We start from the raw sequence: 21,894 nt of genomic DNA on the forward strand, positions 1-21,894 counted from the left end.
TGTATAAATCTGGGATCTTTAGAATACATTTGTTACGAGCAGTATTCAGATGCTGTTATCTGAATAGGTTTATCATTGTACCTTCCTCCTTTGCCAGTAGGAAAGAGTAGAGGAAAAGAATGTGCTTCTATACTTTTTTCCCATATGCTGATTGGTGATTCTTTGGTTTGTCGCATTTGGTACGTTTCTAGTGCATCATCTATGGTGTCATTAGAATGTAAAGGATGAATTGTATAATGGTCTAAAATATTGGATACTGTAGCAGGATCTAGAAGTTCAAATTGACCAGTTTCTGGTGAGTCTTGAATTATATCAGTTCTTTCCCTTAAGTTTTCTTCAATATTTATTTCTTTGTAGTATTCATTATTGTCTTTTAGATATTGCAAGGCCTGTCTAACTTTATGTAAGTCTACTAGTTGTTGCCAAATGTTTTTGTCTTTTGTAGGTACACTATTTACTAAGACAACAAAGGATTGCTCTATTGGACGTTGCACTCCCAGAGTGCACATTTTCTTTAAGATCTAATGGTAAATAAACTACTTTGCCACGAATGCCTTTCACCGATTCAGAGGGAGGTAATTTTGCTGTTTGTGGTGGAAGGTGTGTTATTGCTTGATATGGGTGCACTGTTTGAATTTTGATGCTCTCATATAAATTGAGTTGTTGCAGGGGTTTCGGTAGTGGGAATATTCTAAGTTATTTGTGATAGCACGTGAAGGAGTTTGGTTGTTGTCAAGTTTTGTAGAGCAGTAACTGCAAAGTATTAAGGGGTCAGTTATTTTGTATTTGTTTTCTGCTATAAGGTAGAGGGCTAATTCAAACCATTTTGAATCTTCATTGTCTTCTATTTTGTATGTTACATCTACAGTCTTTGTGTTAGTTATATAAAAAGGTCTGAGGCACCACACACACACATGGTTTGGTACTTCAGCGGATGTACTTTTAAATTTTAGTTTTTCTTTTTTGTATGTGTGTAGTAGAAGGTTGCCATGTGTAAAATTGTTGCTAGTCTGCTGTAAAGTTATTGCATTTTGTAAGTGGCTTTCAGTTCCAAAATATTTTTGTTGGAGATGGTCGATTTCTTTGAGTAGGTCGTTGGCTGTACCATGTTTCTACATGGTACAGTCAAAGACCTACCCAAAGAAATCTACAGCCAAATTCTTCTGAATGTTATTTAAATTGGCTAGTGCTAAAGCATGACCTTTAGCATAGTACAGTTTATAGACTATATTTCTTATAGTTGAATGATTTGTTGATATCATTTTGGTATGATGGAAGGTGCTTTTGTAAATAGGTCCTGAAATGCAGGCTATTAAATGTCTTTGTAGTCCTGTGTATTTGCGCACTGGACAGGTATCCATATTTTGCAGCACTTTCATTCTGATTTTGTCTTTGCCTTTCACATACTGATTGAGGAACTGGCGTAAAGATTTGAAAGATTTTTTGGGAATGTTATACATTCCCAAAATGTTATACAAAGAAAAAACTTTGTTAAAGGGACTTTATGGTTAAGTTGCGCTACTAAAGACCTATGAAATTCAGTGAAAAAACTTAGTTAAAGGGACGTTATGGTTCCAAGTAAAACCGAAAAACCCTTGAAATTCGTCTGTTATGGTAAGCTAGGCAACCAAAACTCGCGCCACCACCGTGCACTGCTAAGACTAACACCGAGGATATCAAAGATGACATCACAAATGTCATTGATGACATCACTGATGACATCACATGTCTGGCTCACTCTTTTTTCTTTTGCTGACATATCTAGGCCACATGGTTTTCTTCAGTAACAGTCAGAAACTAAAAATTTTATTTTATTTGTAGACGTATCCTTCAAGTAGGTTCTTACAGTAATTCCCTTAGAGTCCAGTCACATCATATGAAACATATACACAGGGGAAGACACAAACTTGAAAGATAGCAATCCTTTTTGTGCATAAAGATAATCAATAGACTTATCAGCACTTTCTGATAGTTCTGTTGTTTTTTTATGGCTGTACTTTCCCTGTATATGGTCATATTTGTATACATTGTACTCACAATACTTTCCTTAGGGTCCAATCACATCAAGTGATACATATACATAGGGTAAATAGCAGCTCTGAAACAGCAATCATTTATTTGCATGAAAATAATCAGTTAGGTTATTAATTGTTTCTGCTACTACTTGTGCTTTTTTGCTAACTTCACTTTCCCTGTATTTACCCATATTGGTATGTGTTCTTATCTCTTTGTGTTTTGTCTATAGTAAAGCAATTATGTAATACATGGGTTTTATTAGCTACTTATTACATATTTCACAGTACACAAAAATCTATTAAGAAAACAATTATCATTTCATTATTCAACATATTAACATTACGAATATTATACCTTCATCTTGTACGCTGCACAATGCTATGTTTCTGCATGAGTAGCTTATTATTCTAGATAGAACCCCATAATAGAATGCTATTTATATCAATGCATCGTTCAATGCACTAATTAGGGTATGATATTTATTGCAATGATCCTTGACACTTATTTCGCAACATTATAATAAGAATCCCTTGTCCACATATTTCATGAAAAGTACATACACATGTGATGTCATCAGTGATGTCATCAATGACATTTGTGATGTCATCTTTGATGTCCTGGGTGTTAGTCTTAGTAGTGCACGGTGGTGGCGCGAGTTATGGTGCTTAGTTTACCATAACTGGCGAATTTCAAGGGTTTTTCGGTTTTACTTGGAACCATAACGTCCCTTTAACAAAGTTTTTTCACTGAATTTCATAGGTTTTTAGTAGTGCAACTTAACCATAACGTCCCTTTTACAAAGTTTTTTCACTGAATTTCATAGGCTTTTAGTAGCGCAACTTAACCATAACGTCCCTTTAACTAAGTTTTTTCACTGAATTTCATAGGTTTTTAGTAGCGCAACTTAACCATAACGTCCCTTTAACAAAGTTTTTTCATTGAATTTCGTAGGTTTTTAGTAGTGCAATTTAACAATAATGACTTTCACTTTATATACATATCATATGGAACTGACTGAATCTCTTCTACTGTACTTGATGTCCCCAAACTCATTTAATGTTCGCCGACATGTTCGAAGAACAGTACCACTACCTAAAAAACTCTGGGGGGGTATGTTTGATTGTTATATCATAACATAGGAACATTTAACAAATTCAAAAAAAGCACACAAACACATTACATGTACTAATACATAAGAAATGTAACCCATATATACAACACACTAACCATTCATTTAAATGCACTATGTTCTAAAATGGAATATACCACAAGAAAATAAATTGGCTTCCAACATAATTACCTTACAAACACAACAGAACTGAGAACAAGAGCAGACCCACTAAGTACATAGGACAAATCTTACCTGAAATAGTAAGTGTACTTAAGTTTATTCATATATTTATAAACTTTCTGTATTAGATAAAAAAAATATATTATCTTTTTTTTTTTCTCCTACAGAAATGTCTAGTACTCTGGAATAGCTAGAGGAACATTTCCCACATGAAGAAATGTCACAAGATAGTGAAACTAATGGTAAACACTTTATAATATAAACCATTTAATTATTATTATTTTGTATACATTTAACATATATATTTTTTTTTTGTACAGAGCATACCAAAATAGAAAATACTTCAGAAAAACCTGTCATGGATAACACTTTTCACAGTATAGAAGAAACAATTGATTTATTGTTGACTAATTTTAATAATTTGAAAACTTTTGTGGAAGATCATTTTAAACCAAAAACCTCGTACCATGGCCCCACATGTACTTGTCCCTCCTCACCATATCCCAGTCAATTATCCCCAAACCCTCTATATAACCCAAAACGTTTTGATGAGACTTCCATCCCTTCTTCACCTAATAACAATCATGATGAAACCCCTAATTCTCCTGTTTTTGCTTCTGTTTCTGCCTCACCTTCTCTGTCATAAATTATTAATATATGTTAAATAAAGTTTAATTTGTATATTGTGTTGTAAATAGTTTCGTTTTTTTTTTTTTTAAAACAATGTAGGTGTCCGCAGACAGTGCAGGTGTTCTGAAATGTTCGTAAATAAACGAAAATGGAGGTGTCCTGAAGAACACTATACCTGTTTGGACTGTTCGCTAGCAAGATGAAACTATTCTGAGAACACACGCGGTGTCCTGAAATGTTCGTAAAAAAAAAAGAATTAAAGTGTCCTAAAGAACACTATATCTGTCCGTAGTGTTCGCTAGCAAGTTCAAACTGTTCTAAGAACACACGCGGTGTCCTGAATTGTTCGTAATTAAACGCAAATGGAGGTGTCTTAACGAACATTATACCTGTCCGTACTGTTCGCTAGCAAGTTAAAAATGTTCTAAGAACCCAATTGTTGTCCTGTAATGTTGTGCATAAACGAAATTGAAGGTGTCCTGAAGAACACTATATCTGTCCTTACTGTTCGCTAGCAAATTTAAACTGTTCTAAGAACACACGCAGTGTCCTGAAATGTTTGTTTCACGTGTGACGCAATTTTAATTAGTTCAGGACCCGGACAGTGTCCGTAGAACATCAACGCGCATGCGCTAGCCAATCTCTGTGCATTTGGTGTCCTGCAGACATGCGCTTCCTTCGCAGACTTGTTCGCGAATGGATCATATGACCGCGCCCACGCTGATCGCGTGTTATGAATACGGACACTGTTCGGGTCCCCGAACAAATTAAAAGTACATTTTCAATTAATCCATAATATTTTTCAATAAAATCTCACCATGGCACAAGTCCCACATAGTAATCCTGAGTTTCTACATACCTTTTGAAACTTTTCAAACTTTTTTTTGTGTTCGATCTGTCCGCGGACAGCGCGCATGTCCGCGAACCGCGCACAACCACCCCTATAAAATACCACGCCCTAGAGCTTATTCTCATTGTGTTTCTGGCTATTCGTCAGAGCACAGCTATTTCTCCAGCAACTTGCTGATTACACCATCGAGATGGCATCCCTGGCTGCAAAACTGCCACCTGGTGCTGCACCTGCTTCAGCACCACCCCCACCCCCTCCACCACCACCACCTCCCCAAGGGCCTGAAGAGGGGAACAGGAGTGAGGATGCGGACGAGGAAGAAGAGTATGATGAGAATGAGGTAGAGGAAAACCCTAGTACCCGCACTAGGCGTGAGTCTTGGGTGTGGCAGTTAATTACCATTCATGGTAATGTTCCTAAGGCTTGTGCGAACCGTGTTACCTGCAATGAGTGCAAAATGATACTCAGTTGCGGGAAGCACGGTAAGTACAGCTTTGGGACCACTACTATGAAGCGACACCTGAGGTCATTTCACTCTGGGGCTATTCGCAGGGTTGTACCTTGCGAAGAACGTAGCAAGTTGATTTCCTCTACTTCATCCTCTGTTTCTGATCCTGTCACCACAAGGACCACCTCTGTGGGACAGCGTCTTGCTCAAGCTGCCTCACAGGCCATACAGAATGCTGATGACCCTTACCTTTCGAGGGTCACAGTTGTATGTATGTATTGTGACACAGTACTCTGCAGGGGGGAGCGACTTTGTAGTGCTTTTGAGACTATCACCTCAGAGCATGAGAAGATCTGCTCACTAGCCAAATAAAACCCACTCTACATCTTCCTCTCTCAGCTCGCCCTTTCTTATCCCTGTGGTTGGTGTCCCCCCCTTTACCTTCCTTTCCCCTCCTCTCCTAGTGTGTCGTGTATAAAAAACCAGAAAAAAATACAAAATATCAAACATCAAAAAAGAAAGAAGGCTCTTTTCAGAGCCGCCTTTCACAGTTAAAAAATAGAACTGAAAATAAATGAAGCAGGGCCCTTTGCATTTTTTAGAAGTCCGCAGACAGTTTGCGAACATTTAAAAAATTGGGTTGCTACCCCATCACAAACATTGCAATTTTCTCTGGGAAGAAGTGGTGGCTCTGAAAAAAGCCTTTGGGTGGTGTTTGTAAGTCAAAAATTATAAATGCTTAACACCTACTTCAAAATGGTTGTTGTAATTCCAAAAAAGGTCGCTATGCATTTTGTACATTTCTCAGAAAAATCTGATTGCCAGCATAAGTAAGATGGACTCCATCTCTGCGAAAAATGTATGTACTACGAAACATAATATTTTCATTGTGAAAAGAGGACATGCCAAAATCTCTTAGAAAGGCACAAACAGCCTTATTAACATTGCGCCTTGCTTTTTCCATTTGTGGACCAAATGAAGAAGAACGAAGCCACATTTGTCTCTGCGCAATCCGTGAAAATATCACTTGAGAATTAGGAAACATGTCCATAACCTTCCCAAGTCCTTCTTTCATAGCAAATTGCAAAAAAATTCCAGTCCCATGTCCTAAACTGGTCCCTCCACAATGAATTACAATTATGTCTGGATGTTGCTCTGTCTTCAAAGTAGCACAGAGAGGTAGCAAGTCCAACCATTTCATTCCACGTACTCCATGCCAGTGTACTTCCACATGTGGGAATCCAAGATCTACAGCTACTCCACAGCTTTCGGCATGCACCTTCAACCAATGTATCCACGAATCTCCCAAAATCCAAACAATCTGTTTTCTGAAACACACAGCCATAGCTATCTATTGTTCTCTCAGCAAAAAGAGTATCTGAGAAACTCTCTCCTGGCACAACACACCCACTAAACTTTCCTGACCAATCCCTTTCAGTGCTTATTTTCATTTGCATGGCTTCTGAACCCAAAAATCCCCAGATGTAACTCCCTATGTCCGCGAACTACCGCCATGTCCGCGGACATATCGTAACATGAACTGCCCTTCTACCATTTCCACTTCACTCTTTCTGCCATTCCCTCATTGGATGTAGCTAAAAAAATCACATGACCATGCACCAATCACATTCAAGACCTCTAGATCTAACTGCATCATCATAGATCAGCACTGCAAATGTACTGTGAATCTCTCTGAGTACAAGTGTCATATCATTGGCAAGGACCATCTACCAGAAATACTGTACAAGTCTCCAAGATTTCTACTTGCAGCTACATGCATATCCATATGCATGAACACAAACTTCAGGTATGTATATTTTCTGTACAGTAGATGAACACATTTTCAAACAGACTTTTAGCTTGTGTAATCTGTAAAATGAATTTACTGTATTTTTTTCAATTTCCTAAAATCAACTAACACTTATAAACCTTTATACTATTTACTTTGGTTTTACACACACACTCAAATCATGTTAAACTAACATTTTTTAAATGAAATATATAGACTACATATATTCAATCAAAATTGCATGCAAGCACAATCTATGTTTAAATCTTTTAAATAATACTTATACAATTTCATAATTTTTAGTTTGTATTTATTTATTTACTTAATTACTTTAATTTAGACATGACATTGAGGCGCTATTACCTAGAACAGCTTACTTACAGAAATAGTGGTATTCACTGGTATATTATAAATTTCATAAGACATAGTAAAGATATTTTTTTTTGCTACAGTTAGTCATTCAATACAATTTGTTCATTAAGAACATATCATATGTACTGAACTGATGCAATGTATCTTATGTAAATAAATTAGTTTAATGGTTTTAAAGAAGGCACTGAGGATTTCAATTAAAAAAATCAATATCTAAATTAAAAACAGCGCTATATACAAATAAAGTTACTAATTTGAAGCTTTTACAATTGCAGTGAAGACCAGTCTCCTGAAATGAAGCAGCCGAATTCGAAGAACAAAGAACTAAGAAGTTACCTGTTAATTTAAGAAAAAAAGTAAGTAGAATATCACCATAATATTTGTATTATTAATCAAACATACTATAATGTTAATACAAGCTATTTCGGTACCTAAACATAGAGATTGTGTACCATTTTTTCCAAAAATCTCCATGTCTTAAACAGCGATTTACAGCCAGAATGGCCCACAAATTCCTATTTTTGGACACACAAATTACCCAACTGAACCGCTACAATTTTCATATTATAGAACAAACAACTGTTTTAATTGTATACATTAGATTTACTATTTGTACTTTTCCACACCACTAGCTTACTTTTTTTTTGTCATCTGAACCCCAGTTTAGTAACACATACATTCAAGAATACCTATCCCTACTGGTTGTAGTTCCCAATGCACAATCACACACCATTACATACATCTTTATCATCTTACTCAAACACTCATGCACATAGCACACATACATTCCAGAACACCCCAACCCATATCTTCTTTATTTTTTTCAACAGACCCTAAAGAATGCCTACCAAAAGTCAAGTCTGTAGAAAGCAACGCAAAAGTAGAGCAAATGAAAATAAAAGTGTCCAACATAAGCATCCATCTCTAGCAGAATTTGTAAAAAAAGTTGAAACAAAACAGCTAAAACAGTCATTTAGTGAAACACAAGAAGTTTCAAGTACAAAAACTTTGCCTCTTCTATCAAAATGTAAAAGAAACCAAAAAGCAATTAACAGAAAATCAGCTATCACTACAGATAAAACTATTTCTTCAAATTTTAATATAGTGCAAAGTAAGCATACCAAGAAAAGGATTTTAGCCAAAATGGAATACATATTCCACCTACTCTTTGAAAGTGAACTAGCAACTTTATGTTACGGAGTTGCACACATATTAAAATCAGGATCACACTTTCAAAATATGAAAGATACACAATTATTAGAGAAAGTGCAACAAAAGGATGAGGTTTTACAATCAAATATTACTAATCTATTAGCAAATATGCGTGGTACTAAAGAGTACTGGTTTCGACGTCATGGAGATGTACGTTGTATGATCAGAAACCTTGGCCCACCCACTTGGTTTGTTACATTAAGTTGTGAAGAATATGCATGGGAAGATTTACATGATTTCCTACGCATATCAAATGAAAACAAAACAAACATAGATATTCTAACACCTGGAGATCTTTGTTCTTTGGATCCTGTTAATGTTTCAAGATATTTTCACCATCGCTTCATTGCTATGCTACATTTTATTTGTAATAAAACTGTTCCTCCCCTTGGAGAAGTGCAACACTTCTTTTGGAGAAAAGAATACCAAGCCAGAGGAGCACCACATATCCACATGCTTTTATGGATTAAAGATGCTCCTAAATTTGATCAAGACAGTGATGCCACTGTTTTACAGTTTATTGAAAAATATGTCACTTGTGAAATTCCATCAGAAGCCACAATAGTGATCTTCATGCACAAATTTTACAATTTCAAAGACACAAATGTGGAAAATATTGTCGTCGCAAATACAAAAACAAAGGGAAATACTACACCAAATGCCGATTTGGTTTCCCTAGACCAGTTACAAATACAGGTCAAGTGAACAACCTCATGTCTTCAGTTAGACATAGTGTTAAAGGTAAGTCACCTAAAAATACATATTACATAAAAAGAAAAGAAGAAGAAAAATATATCAATGATCATAATGCAATCATTGCCCACTTATGGAATGCAAACATAGATGTGCAGTACATTGCAGACAATTCTACTGCAGTTGCACGATATGTCACAGCATACTTAACTAAAGCAGAAAAGACAGAGCTCCAAGACCTCTGGAATGACCTGTCATCAGATAAAACAGTATCTCAGAAATTATACAGTTTGGGCATAAAAATGCTCACCCATAGAGAATGTGGATCATATGAAGCAGCTGATCGTTTAACTGGTTCTGCATTGTATGGTAAATCTGAAAATATAGTATGGCTAAGTCTTGGTCCAGCTAAATCTAGAAAAAGAGTTCTAAAATCATATGAAGATATAGAAACAATAGCCAAACATGATCCCAACAGCCAAGACATTTTAAAAAACAATTTATTGGACACATACTACCCAAACAGAAGTAATACTTTGGAAAACATGTGTCTATACCACATAGCCCAAAACTACATATACAAAAATAATATGAAACCTGATGAAAAAAAAAGGTAAATATAGAGTGACAAACTGTGAAGGCAGCTTAGTTAAACTCACTAAACCAAATTTAATTAATCATATCAAATTGTCATTAAAGACTCCTCAACATAAAGAAGTATATTAAATGTCCCTGCTACAACTCTTCAAACCATGGAGAAAAGAAGAACAATAACTAGATAACTATGACTCATATGAGGATGCTTTCAAATCAAATGAAAGCACTATAACTGATATAAACTTTACATAGTACAAAACAATGTTGCACAATGAAAAGCAACACGAAGAATAACTCCAAGCCCAACTAGATAAGGACACTCCTGACAGTAGTCAACCTTCTGTAACAGGAAGCCAAGAACCACTGGGAGAACCACTAATAATAAATGAGGCAGAATTAGCTATGATAGAAGTAGAAAACACCATGTGTCAGTATGAAGATAAGGAAGACTTAACTATACTACAATCAAAACTAAACAATGAGCAAAGTAGCATTTTTCAAGAAGTAACAAAACAAATTGCACATGGTGTAAAACATCAAAATAAAGAATGTTCCTGCCATAATTATAAACCTATACTACTGTACATCAGTGGTGAAGCTGGTTCTGGCAAAACTTTCCTAATCAAAATCATTAGTAAGTTCCTTCAACAATTGACAAACAACAAACTGTCAGCTGTTGTCACTGCCCCCACAGGTTTAGCTGCCTACAACATAGGTGGTGTTACATTACACCGATTACTACTATTACCAGTAGAACACCAGAACAAATTAGACTATTACAAACTTTCTGCAGAAGCTGCAATGGAATTACGCAGAGTATTGAAACAAATTAAAATGCTACTAATAGATGAAGTGAGCATGGTCTCCAAACTGATGTTAGCTTTGATTCACCTCAGATTACAAGTACTCAAAACAGACTATGAAGAGCTCTTTGCAGGAAAACACATTATTGTTTTTGGAGATCTGCTTCAATTAACACCAGTAAAAGGTGAACCTATTTTTAAAACATTAGGACACAAACTCTGCCGTAAAACTGTTGGCAGCATTGGAAATGTCAACCTTTGACAACATTTCCAATACAGACAATTAACAGAAAACATGCGGCAATCTGCAGATCTCACTTATGCCAACATATTAAAAAGTATCAGAGTTGGTATACTTTCTAAAGAAGCAGAAGCAATATTGAAAACCCGGCACATTTATGCACTTTATGGCAATAATACATGTGCTACAGATGTTATGGAACAATTAGCCCACAAAAATGTCAATTGTATGGCCTTAATGCCAACTCTTGCAAGCTGTTTCAAATTCAATGAAATCATTCTAAGTAAAGAAATGCAAACAATCATGGAAATTAGCGCCACAGACAAACTAGATGTACATGGTATGACACTACCCATGTGTGACCAAGCCACAACAAGACTAAATAGTTTAGAAAAATCAATCTCAAACACAGCAGGCTTAGAAAAGATATTAAAATTATCCTTAAATTGCAGAGTAATGCTTAAACGTAACCTTGACATGGACCAAGGACTAGTTAATGGAGCACTGGGTACAGTTGTTGGCTTTCAAACATACCCACGCGACAACAAAATTCAGTTTGTCAATATACTCTTTGACAAACTTTCAGAAGTAAAAAGGATAGGACGCTCAACAGCTAGATTCCTTCTCTTCAAAGATATGTATGTACGCAGAGAACACACAGTCACGATTCATAAATCACAAGGTCTTACCCTAGACAAAGCAATGATAGATATTGGTAACACAGTCTTAAAGAAGGCAAGAGCTATGTAGCACTATCACGCTTACGTACACTTGACGGTCTATTTCTAATCAACTTTGATGCAAGTAAAATAAACGCTGATATTCCTTGCATTTTAGAATACAATAAACTTCGCTCACTATACACCCCCCACCTAAACACATATTCTGTTTCACAAAAAGTAAAACGTTATAAAAGAAAAATAAATCAAACAGAAATGCAACAGGATGTCACTGCACATCCTCCAAAGAGAGTAAAAGAAACTAATACTTCATCAAGTACCACAAGCAAAAAAGAATCAATTAGGGAAAGTAAACCAGGTACTTCTTTAAAGAAGGAAGACAAACTCCAAAAAAAGCAGTTAGATACAGAACTACCTGGACCATTTACATTCTCAAATATAGTTGGTGTAAGTTGCTATGCAAATGTAGCAATGAATATTCTATTTCAATTACCACCAATTGTTGACAACATTTACTTACACAGTACAGACCCATTGTGTTTGCAAATGTTAGTACTTCACAGAAATGCAGCAAACAATCCTGACAACACGTATAGTGTTTATGGAATAAAACAACAATTGGACTACTGTGCTGGAATGGTGAAATTCACTATAAATTCACAGGAAGATCCACAAGAATTTCTAATGTACTTACTACAAGTACTGGAAAACAAAAACATACCTATAAATGAAATCTTTCAGATTTTATACATGTGGAAACATACATGCACTCTCTGCAACAATGTGACACAAGAAGAAATCCCCAATGAACGCTTCATATATATATCAATACCAAATTGTGAATCCATTCCATTTCAGCGACTTGTACAAAATGCAAACCATGCTAGATTATGCTCTACCTGCAATTTAGATAATCGCTCCACGTTAGTAACACAAACACATAGTAAATACATAATATTAATGCTTCTAAGTTACAATGCAGATGGTACCAAAAACAACTGCAAGCTGACTGGATTCACACATGGTCAAATATTACTTTTTAAGAAAACCTTCACAACAATAGGTATAATATACCACGCAGGAGCCACAACCAATTCAGGGCACTACACTGCATATATAAAAAAGAAATGTGGATGGTTTGAATGTAATGATAGTACCATTACTCTAAAGCAGAGATTACCAGGAAATCTTACAAACGCTTATTTGATGTTCTTAAAACCAAAATTTGATAACTAAACTGTATTTAAACCCTAAGTAAACTTGTGTTAAAAAATATAAACTGTTAGAATACTCCAAAAGCTATCTAACTGCTCAAAGATTCTACAACAACTAATCAGATAAATGAATACCACTAAATTAGACCAAAAAATACACAGTTAGAATACGCCAATTGGTATCTAACTGTCCCAAAATTTAACAATATCCAAATAGATAAATCAATACCACTAAAATATATCAAAAAAATAGACAGTTAGAATACGCCAATTGGTATCTAACTGCTCCAAAATTTTATAATATCAAAACAAATAAATAATATGTTACTACTCCAAAAAAATATAACAAGCCAAAGTATAAAGCACACTGAAGTATAAAGCACACTGAAAACAAACAAACAAATAAACTGTAGCATAACAGAAAAAGTTTTTTTTTTAATCCAACATGGATTTTTTTTCTCCCAGAGAACCAATGATTTTAGCAACAAATACAGAAACTGAGCAAATTGCACAGTACTCTGATTTGTAATCTACTAAATATGAGGGTCCATACAATGTAATAAGTCATTACAAAATACTGATACTAACATGCTATTTTCTTTTATCACAGAAATGAACAAGAAAAACATGGACTCCCGTTACTAGACCAAACAGTAAGTATACAATAATAAGGAGAACCATAGCAGCATATCACATCCATAGTATCTAATACCTTTGTTCCTTATACATTTGTTTTTCACCCAAAGTTATAAGCACATATGATAGTGATATGCTGCGGTGGTTGTTGCCAGGGCATACAGTCTTGGGTGCATGGCCATTTGGCAATTGTATGCCCTGGCAACAACCACTGCAGCATATCACATCCATAGAGTCAAACATTTCAACTATGGTCTATGGAAACTTTTAATGTCCGCGGACATTATGAGTGTTCTTAGAACACTTTCAACTTTCCAGCGAACAATACGGACAGCGTTTTCAGGACACTCCCTACGAACATTTCAGAACAACGCGATAGTTCTTAGAACACTTTCAACTTGACAACGAACAATACGGACAGTGTCCTCAGAACACCCCCTTTTCGTTTATTTGCGAACATTTCAGGACACCATGAGTGTTCTAAGAACACATTCAACTTGACAGAGAACAATACGGACAGCGTCCTCAGGACACCCCCATTTTGTTTATTTGCGAACATTTCAGGACACTGCGAGTGTTCTTAGAACACATTCAACTTGCCAGCGAACAATACGGACTACGCCTTCAGGACACCCCCTACGAACATTCCAGGACACCGCAGTGTTCTTAGAAACGTCTTCAGAACACCTCCATTTTGTTTATTTGCGAACATTTCAGGACACCACGAGTGTTCTTAGAAGCATCATCAGAACACCACCATCTTGTTTATTTGCAAACATTTCAGGACACCTCGAGTGTTCTTAGAACACATTCAACTTGACAGAGAACAATACGGACAGCGTCCTCAGGACACCCCCATTTTGTTTATTTGCGAACATTTCAGGACACCGCGAGTGTTCTTAGAACACATTCAGCTTGTCAGCCACAACCCCCATTCATATTTGCGAACATTCCCCGGACACCGCGAGTGTTCTTAGAAGCGTCTTCAGAACACCCCCATTTTGTGTATTTGCAAACAATTCAGGACACCGCGAGTGTTCTTAGAACATATTCAACTTGACAACGAACAATACGGACAGCGTCCTCAGGACACCCCCATTTTGTTTATTTGCGAACATTTCAGGACACCGCGAGTGTTCTTAGAACACATTCAACTTGTCAGCCACAACCCGGATTCATATTTGCGAACATTTCAGGACACAGCGAGTGTTCGACAACGTCTTCAGAACACCCCCATTTTGTGTATTTGCGAACAATTCAGGACACCGCAAGTGTTCTTAGAACATATTCAACTTGACAACGAACAATACGGACAGCGTCCTCAGGACACCCCCATTTTGTTTATTTGCGAACATTTCAGGTCACTGCGAGTGTTCTTAGAACAGTTTCAGTTTGCTTGCGAACAAAACGGACACATATTGAGTCCTCAGAACACCCCCCATTCAGTTTATTTAGAACTCCTAACACTCCTACACACCAACACACTCTACTAAATACAAATTTTGAACAAAGTTTCACTGCGCTGTCCGTGGACGACCGCGAATCCAAGATGGCGGGCGCTACCGAAAAAAACTGACGCGCTTCACGCTCCACGCTGTTCAATCAGCGAACATGTTGCATGTCCGCGAACATCACACAAACCGATTGGCCAATCAGGACACTGTCCGCGGAGCAAACAGGGAAGTGTGTCCGCGGACCGAACACAGATATCACTAATTTTTTTTACCTACTTTTTGGTCATTTTAAAAAAAACTACTGGACGGATTTTCACCAAATTTGCAAAAGCACGCTTTCGGGACCAAGCCGCTGCTCCTGGTCCAAATTTGGTGAAAATCCCTCCAGCGGTTTGGGCTGTAGACGCGAGCAAAAATGTTTTCCCATTCAGTCTATGGGGAAATAAAAGTTTTGGGACCCCCCTATAACTTTGTCCCCCCTGGACGAATCCTCACCAAACTTTGCAAACGAATTCAGAGTGACCCAAATACTTTTTTTGCAAAGTTTGGTGAGGATCGGTCCAGGGAGAGCGAAGTTATAAGCCACCCAAAACGTGCTCTTCCTATGGAAATAGCAACTTAACCATAACTACATGGCCACTACCGTGGCCATGTAATACATATATATATATATATATATATAGGTGCTTGCTGCATTCTATTCACTATAAAGCTAGCCTCAATATTACTTTGTCTGCTTGCGTTCTTTTGCATCTGTACATGTTCAAACTAACTTAATGGGCCTCATTACGACTTTGGAGGTAGCCATGGCGCTTATTAGCATCATGGCTGCCTCCAAAATGGTGTCCTTGTCCAGGTTCCCTGATTGGGGAATGACCGGGCCATTCCGAGTTTGAAGGGCCCGGTTATTCCTCCTTCAGGGAACCCGGGCCTGGTCCTTCCCCATTTCTATTCAAGTCATAGGGCTCAATGGGAATGGGGAGGGAGCTATTAATGGGCCCATCAATTATGGGCCTGTTGTTAGCTTCCTGGTTCCCTCGAGGAACCCGCTATCGATGTCTGGAAAAACCAGACGTCCACAGCGGGTCCTGCGAGGGGACCTCGTAATAGTGCAGAGTAGGTTTAATGGCACCGGCACCATTACCGGCGCCGTTAAACCCATTCTGCACTTCTCGTAAAGAGGCCCAATGTCTTTATCTGTTTCAGTGGCATAAATTTCTTCATCTTGATCCCAAGATGTCACTTATCCTTTCTACTTTCTTGATGCCTTATAGAATATCTGCATTCTCTGGTCTCTGCATCTCTTCTTCAGACATCAGCTCGATTCTGTGTTACGTCATTCATCTTTGCCATTTATCTGCTCTGCTTTTTCAGGAATCTAATTCAAATAGCCATCATATTTTCTTGTATGAAGGTACGGTTTTCTCAATGGGTACCTTGCCACGCAGATCTTCTTAGGTATTCGTACTTTCACTGGCACTGCACAGAGTCCATACTCTGCTCTTTGTCTGTTCAACTGCTCCATGTATGTCTCATACTCTGGTTTCCAACAGACAGGTAATATGTGCGGGGAGGTTGGAGTAGGGGTTCATGGCTCCTCCTCTACACGTTAATAAGTTTGACCATCAGCAAAAAGATTGTAAAAACGTATGCACCAGGAATTGAGAAAGCTTGGAAAGTTGCCATTGGATATTGGTTCCCAGAACATGGCTATTAAGAAAGTCAAGCAGCAATACCATAACTGGGTAAAAAATCATAGATGGAAAATAATACAGCATGATAGTGAGAACACGCTGATCGAATTGAAAAAGAAGGATGTAACTAGCGTTTGGCATCTTATTAATAACATGGAGACCTGCCAACAGACGGTACAGGCTAATACAATTTCTGAATAGGAATGGGCACAATATTCTAGGGGCAAGTTCAATGCTTGGAAACGAAGCAAGACATAGATAAAAAAAAAAAAATTTCATGAGAGGGTCACTTTGATATTTCTTTTGATGGTAATGATGTGCTGATCAAAAACCAGCGAGCCATTTCATCTCGGGCTATTGGGCCAAATACGCTGACCAATTCTCTTTTCAAATCACTGCCAAAGGTATGGTCTGTAATTCTGGATATGGTAATTAAGCACATTTTGCTGACATTTTCCCAGAGTCATGGCAAACTTCTTATGTAAAACCAATTCATAAAAAAGGGCCAAGGTCAAAACCCAAGAATTATAGACCCATAATGCTAATGCACGCAGACAGTAACATATTTGCATCCTTAGCACTTGCACACCTAGAAAAATGGGAATCGGAAAAGGGTATAATTAAGGAGCGTCAAATTGGGCTAGCTTGGCCCAGAAATATGAGTCCCTTTTCGCAGCCTCAGTGGATCTTACTTCTGCTTTTGGTGTTGGGGTGTGCAACTGATTATGGACAAAATTTGCAGGTTGGGAATATCTGATGGACTTTTGAGAATGTTGATTAGATTCCATGAACATTCAAACATTCAAATCAGACAAAACCTAGATGGAAATATATCAAGGAAAATCGAGGCTATGCTGGGTTTAAGACAGCGGTGCATTCTTGCCTGCTGCCTCTTTAATTTGTGTGTAGCAGATTTGGATGCAGGCTTCACCCAGTACCAAAGTTAGGGGAGCAGCGCCTTAGATGGATTACATATGAAGATGACATTTTGTTATTGGTTTGAGCTTGCATAGGTTTGCAAAGGGCTCTCTCTGCATTTCCCAAAATTTGCATCAGATAACGGTCTGCAATTCAATCTGCAAAACGCTAATATTTTACAATTTTCAATGTCAAAAAAATCTGCCAGCTTATCTTCTGTCATAAACAAGGTAAGCTTAACAAAAATGGACAATCTTATATGTAGGTTTCCCGGTTTTGACCATGCTTGTAAAATTCACCCTGCAAACTTCTTGAAAATAAAGCAGTTATAATGGCTGGTTAGTTAAGAAAGATAAACAATAGATGTCGCACATTTTCGGTGGTTCCTCTAGTTCATGTTTATGAGGGAAACATTAGAACCAAAGCTCCTCTTTCGAACTGAGATGATGCATCCTTGGGTTCTAGGCAGAGTAGAGGAACTGTAAGCAATGTTATGAGAGAGATCACTGGACATCCTAATTGTACTCCTATGGCATTTTTACGCTACAAACTAGGTCTGAAGCCATCGAAAGTAAGAGCTAACTGGAAATCCTTTTCCACTTTTTTTGTGCTTAAAATATTGGTGCCACTGGATGGCTCTTTGCATATGGTTTTAGCTATTTTGAAGGATAGAAGGTGTAATGAAACAGTGAATCAATGGGTAGATCACAGTACAGAGTTATTGATGGGGTTGGGGGTCACTATGGATGACTTAGTGTTAAGTCCTGGGCATGTGAATATAGCATTGTACCGAGCCGACTGATCTTTAACTGCTGAAGCCATGCACAAGTATAGATCTGTGTCTCATCTTTCTTTGGAAAGTAAAACTTTGGGCCTATTAGCACCTTGCTCAGTCTGCTTTGTGAATGTTGGGGTACAAACTGTATTATTGAGATTTCAATAATGGCCCGGCAGCCCAAGTTAACAGACTGAGCGAAGTGAGGGCCATTAACTAGGGCTCCCGGCCATTACCCCCCGTTGCAGCAGTTGGAACAGGGGCTTAAAACCATTAGCACCCCGAGCTACCAAAGCGGTAAACTGGGGTGCTAAAAAAAAGTATGTTCAGTCATTGAATGTGACCGCTCGTGCGTCTCGTTCAATGTCTGAAAATACTGTCTAAAGATGGCCGCCATGGAAAGGGAAGGCAGGGCTCTGAACGGAGCCCTTCTTCCTTTTCCATACGACTGTCGGGAGCACAGAGGAAGGTGCAGCTGCGGCAGCGAGTGCCGTTGCAGCCGAAATAAGGTAAGTGGGGAGTAGGGGAATTAATAACAAAGGGGATGGGAGGGTGGGGTCAAGATGGTGACGGGGAGCTAGCTTTCATGTGGGATGGAATGGGGACTTTCACTGGCAGTTTGTGCCCGCCTTCCTAGTCACCTGATTGATTGGCTCCCCCCACTTGAGTGCTAATGTTTATTATGTGGACAACGATAATCTGTGGCATAGAGTGGTGAGTTTAAGACCTATTTCGCTGGCACTTGAACTCTGGGTTTTTATTAATATGTACATTTTAACTGTAGGAGTAATAACTATGGACAACATGGCTGGATTTATGTATTGATATATTTAATCAGCATATTGTTTGTATAATATAACTTATTAATATGATTGATAAATTTATTGGAAATTGTATTTTGTTCACTGTGTATATTTGTTTTATAATTCATATTTTTTAAGATTGAATTTTTTGTAATGGTTGAAGTATTTCAACCATAGACAATAAACAATAAACAAAAAAAAGAAATTGAGCACTGGCAAAACTAAATCTAGGGCAATGCATGATGACTATCCCGGACTAGACAGCTCCCTGCCTGCACATCTACCTTGCACAAGCAGATAAATTACATTTTCTTACCCAGGATTATAATGGTATGGCAAAAGTTGCAAATGGCTACCTTTGTAGGGTGGGCTTTTGCCCTGTTTTTTCCCATCCTTCCCACTTACCCCACATCCCCATATACCATTACCTATACACCACTTACTTTTTTTCCATTTGTCAATGTTAACAAATTGCACTTTTCTATTGTTAACATGTAATAAGGATTATGGCAGTATTCCCCCAGGATTGTAAATAACACAAGTGAAAAGGATAGGTCTTGCCTAGATGACTATCCCCATAGACTCATTAACATAACATAGTAGTCATATCTGTTTCTTCAACAATTATTTTATATTTAAAGCAACACCTATTGGTCTATTGGCACAAATAAACAATTAAACAAGTTACTTTTGGCTGGACATGGACATAATACATGTTGATTGTAAATAATACATGTTCGAAAAGAGTTGTTTTGAATTTGTTAATACAGAATGACATTCAATGCATAACCACCTACTGTTATGAAGAACAGGTTTAACACAATTCATACAGGTACTAAACAGAATAATAGAACAACAAATAGAACAGTGTGTATACATGGCACGCAGGGGGTACAAAAAGTCTACACAGGTGCACTAACCAGAGATGTTTGGCTTCCATTTGCAAAAACTTTGTGTGGCGCAAAGTGACGTTGCGTCATAAAAGTACACATTGCACAGCGCAAAAAAACAATGTCCGATTAACAAATCGAAATTTGCACAAGCGTTTCTCACTTTCTGCTGTGCAGGAGCGCTTTTGTGTGACACAGAGTGCAACGGTTGACAAGGGCCAACACATAGAAATAAATATGGGGCAGAACATGCAAAATCCCCATTCAAGGAGGAAAATGAGGAAGAACATGGCCGTGCGAAGGGAGCGACCGTGCAAACAGCAAACATGCCCAAAAAAGCGCTAAGGAAACCGTATTCACCAAAGTTCTAGTGCAATTGTCTGGAGTCCAAAGGAGAACGCACATCTCACAATCTTATCACAAGCCTTTACACATCCCAAAGCACAAAGCAGGATTAAAGCTCACACATAAAAGCACAATTCAGCCCCAATGAACATAGACTGTCACAATGCCAGATCCTGCTGGGCTAGCACTGATAATATTACATGGAAGGAGGAGAAGGAGGATGAGGAAGAGGCCCAGAAAATTCCATCCACAAACACATTATTCGGGATGCCAGACAAGTAGGTGCATGGAAGATACTGCTTCCCTCTCCATGTCATCCTAGACCTGGTCAGGGAGTTGGAGAATGACCTGGTATCACACACCATGTGCTCACAGGCTGTGCCTCCTCTGGTCAAAGTGCTATCAGCCCTACACTTCCTGGCCACAGCATCATTGCAGCATACCACAGCCATTGTGGCAGAATATCACAGCCCACACAATCAAGGTGCCTCCACCAGGTCTTGTGCTGCATCCTAACACTTGTGCATATGTACATAAACATCCCACACACACACTAGAGGCCAGGCAAAAGTATGTGCCAGAATGCTATGCATTTGCACACTTTTCCCGGGTTCTGGGACCCATCAATATCTCTAACAACTGGAAACATTGGCATTACATTAATTTCCAAGTGATAGGTGAATCCCAGGGACACAACATGCATGTCATGACAGCTAAATATTCTGGGATTCCCCCATATACCAGCCCCTTGCATCAGGGACCTTTGGAAACATTTGGCTGGTGGGTATCAACTATCATGCACACACAAGCAGTCACCTCGAAGGTATCGCACTCTCTCGATGCTGGAGTGCGACGCCTTGGAGGATCTACATGCTAATGCATAAAGGACTCGGAAAGGCCCTGCATCTACGTGGTTTCCCTCTGCGTTTGAACTGTGCTTGCCGCTGCAGGTAAGAATGATAAAGGTTATGTTCAGTCACGATCGTGCAAAAACAGAATGGATAACTCAACAGTTATAGAATCTGTGGGTACTCATACATATTTGTTAGGTTACCCTACTTACCGCAGACAATAGAATGTGCCCCGTACACATGATTTTGCAGAATCTGAGATGAAAAACTACTGAAATAAGGTACTGGCTCAATTTGGTTTTTACACTGTGTGGAAAGCACAAAGTGAAATATATATTACCTGATATTTCTTGAAGAGAGTTACTTATACTGATGTTTCTGTTTTTCTTTGCATATTTGGACACACTTCACACGCAATGGTATGTACCTAAAACTGAATGCATTAATTTGTATGAATAACATTATATAGCACGTCTAGCCCTGAACATGGTGTTTAGCACCGAAATGCATTGGCTGAATGCGTGAATAGACCAAAGGGTCTTTTTCGACCAAGAAACACAGCACAGTGAAGCTCTGAATATTCGGAATAAATATTTTTCTGCACATTTTTACAAAGGACTTGTCATGAATGAAAAAGAGAATGTGCACACCTGAGAAGTAAAAATATTCATGCTAATGAAAAGGAGAAATAA

Source organism: Ambystoma mexicanum, chromosome 10 (assembly GCF_040938575.1).
Source record: "Ambystoma mexicanum isolate Mex_15411 chromosome 10, UKY_AmexF1_1, whole genome shotgun sequence".
Taxonomy (NCBI): domain Eukaryota; kingdom Metazoa; phylum Chordata; class Amphibia; order Caudata; family Ambystomatidae; genus Ambystoma; species Ambystoma mexicanum.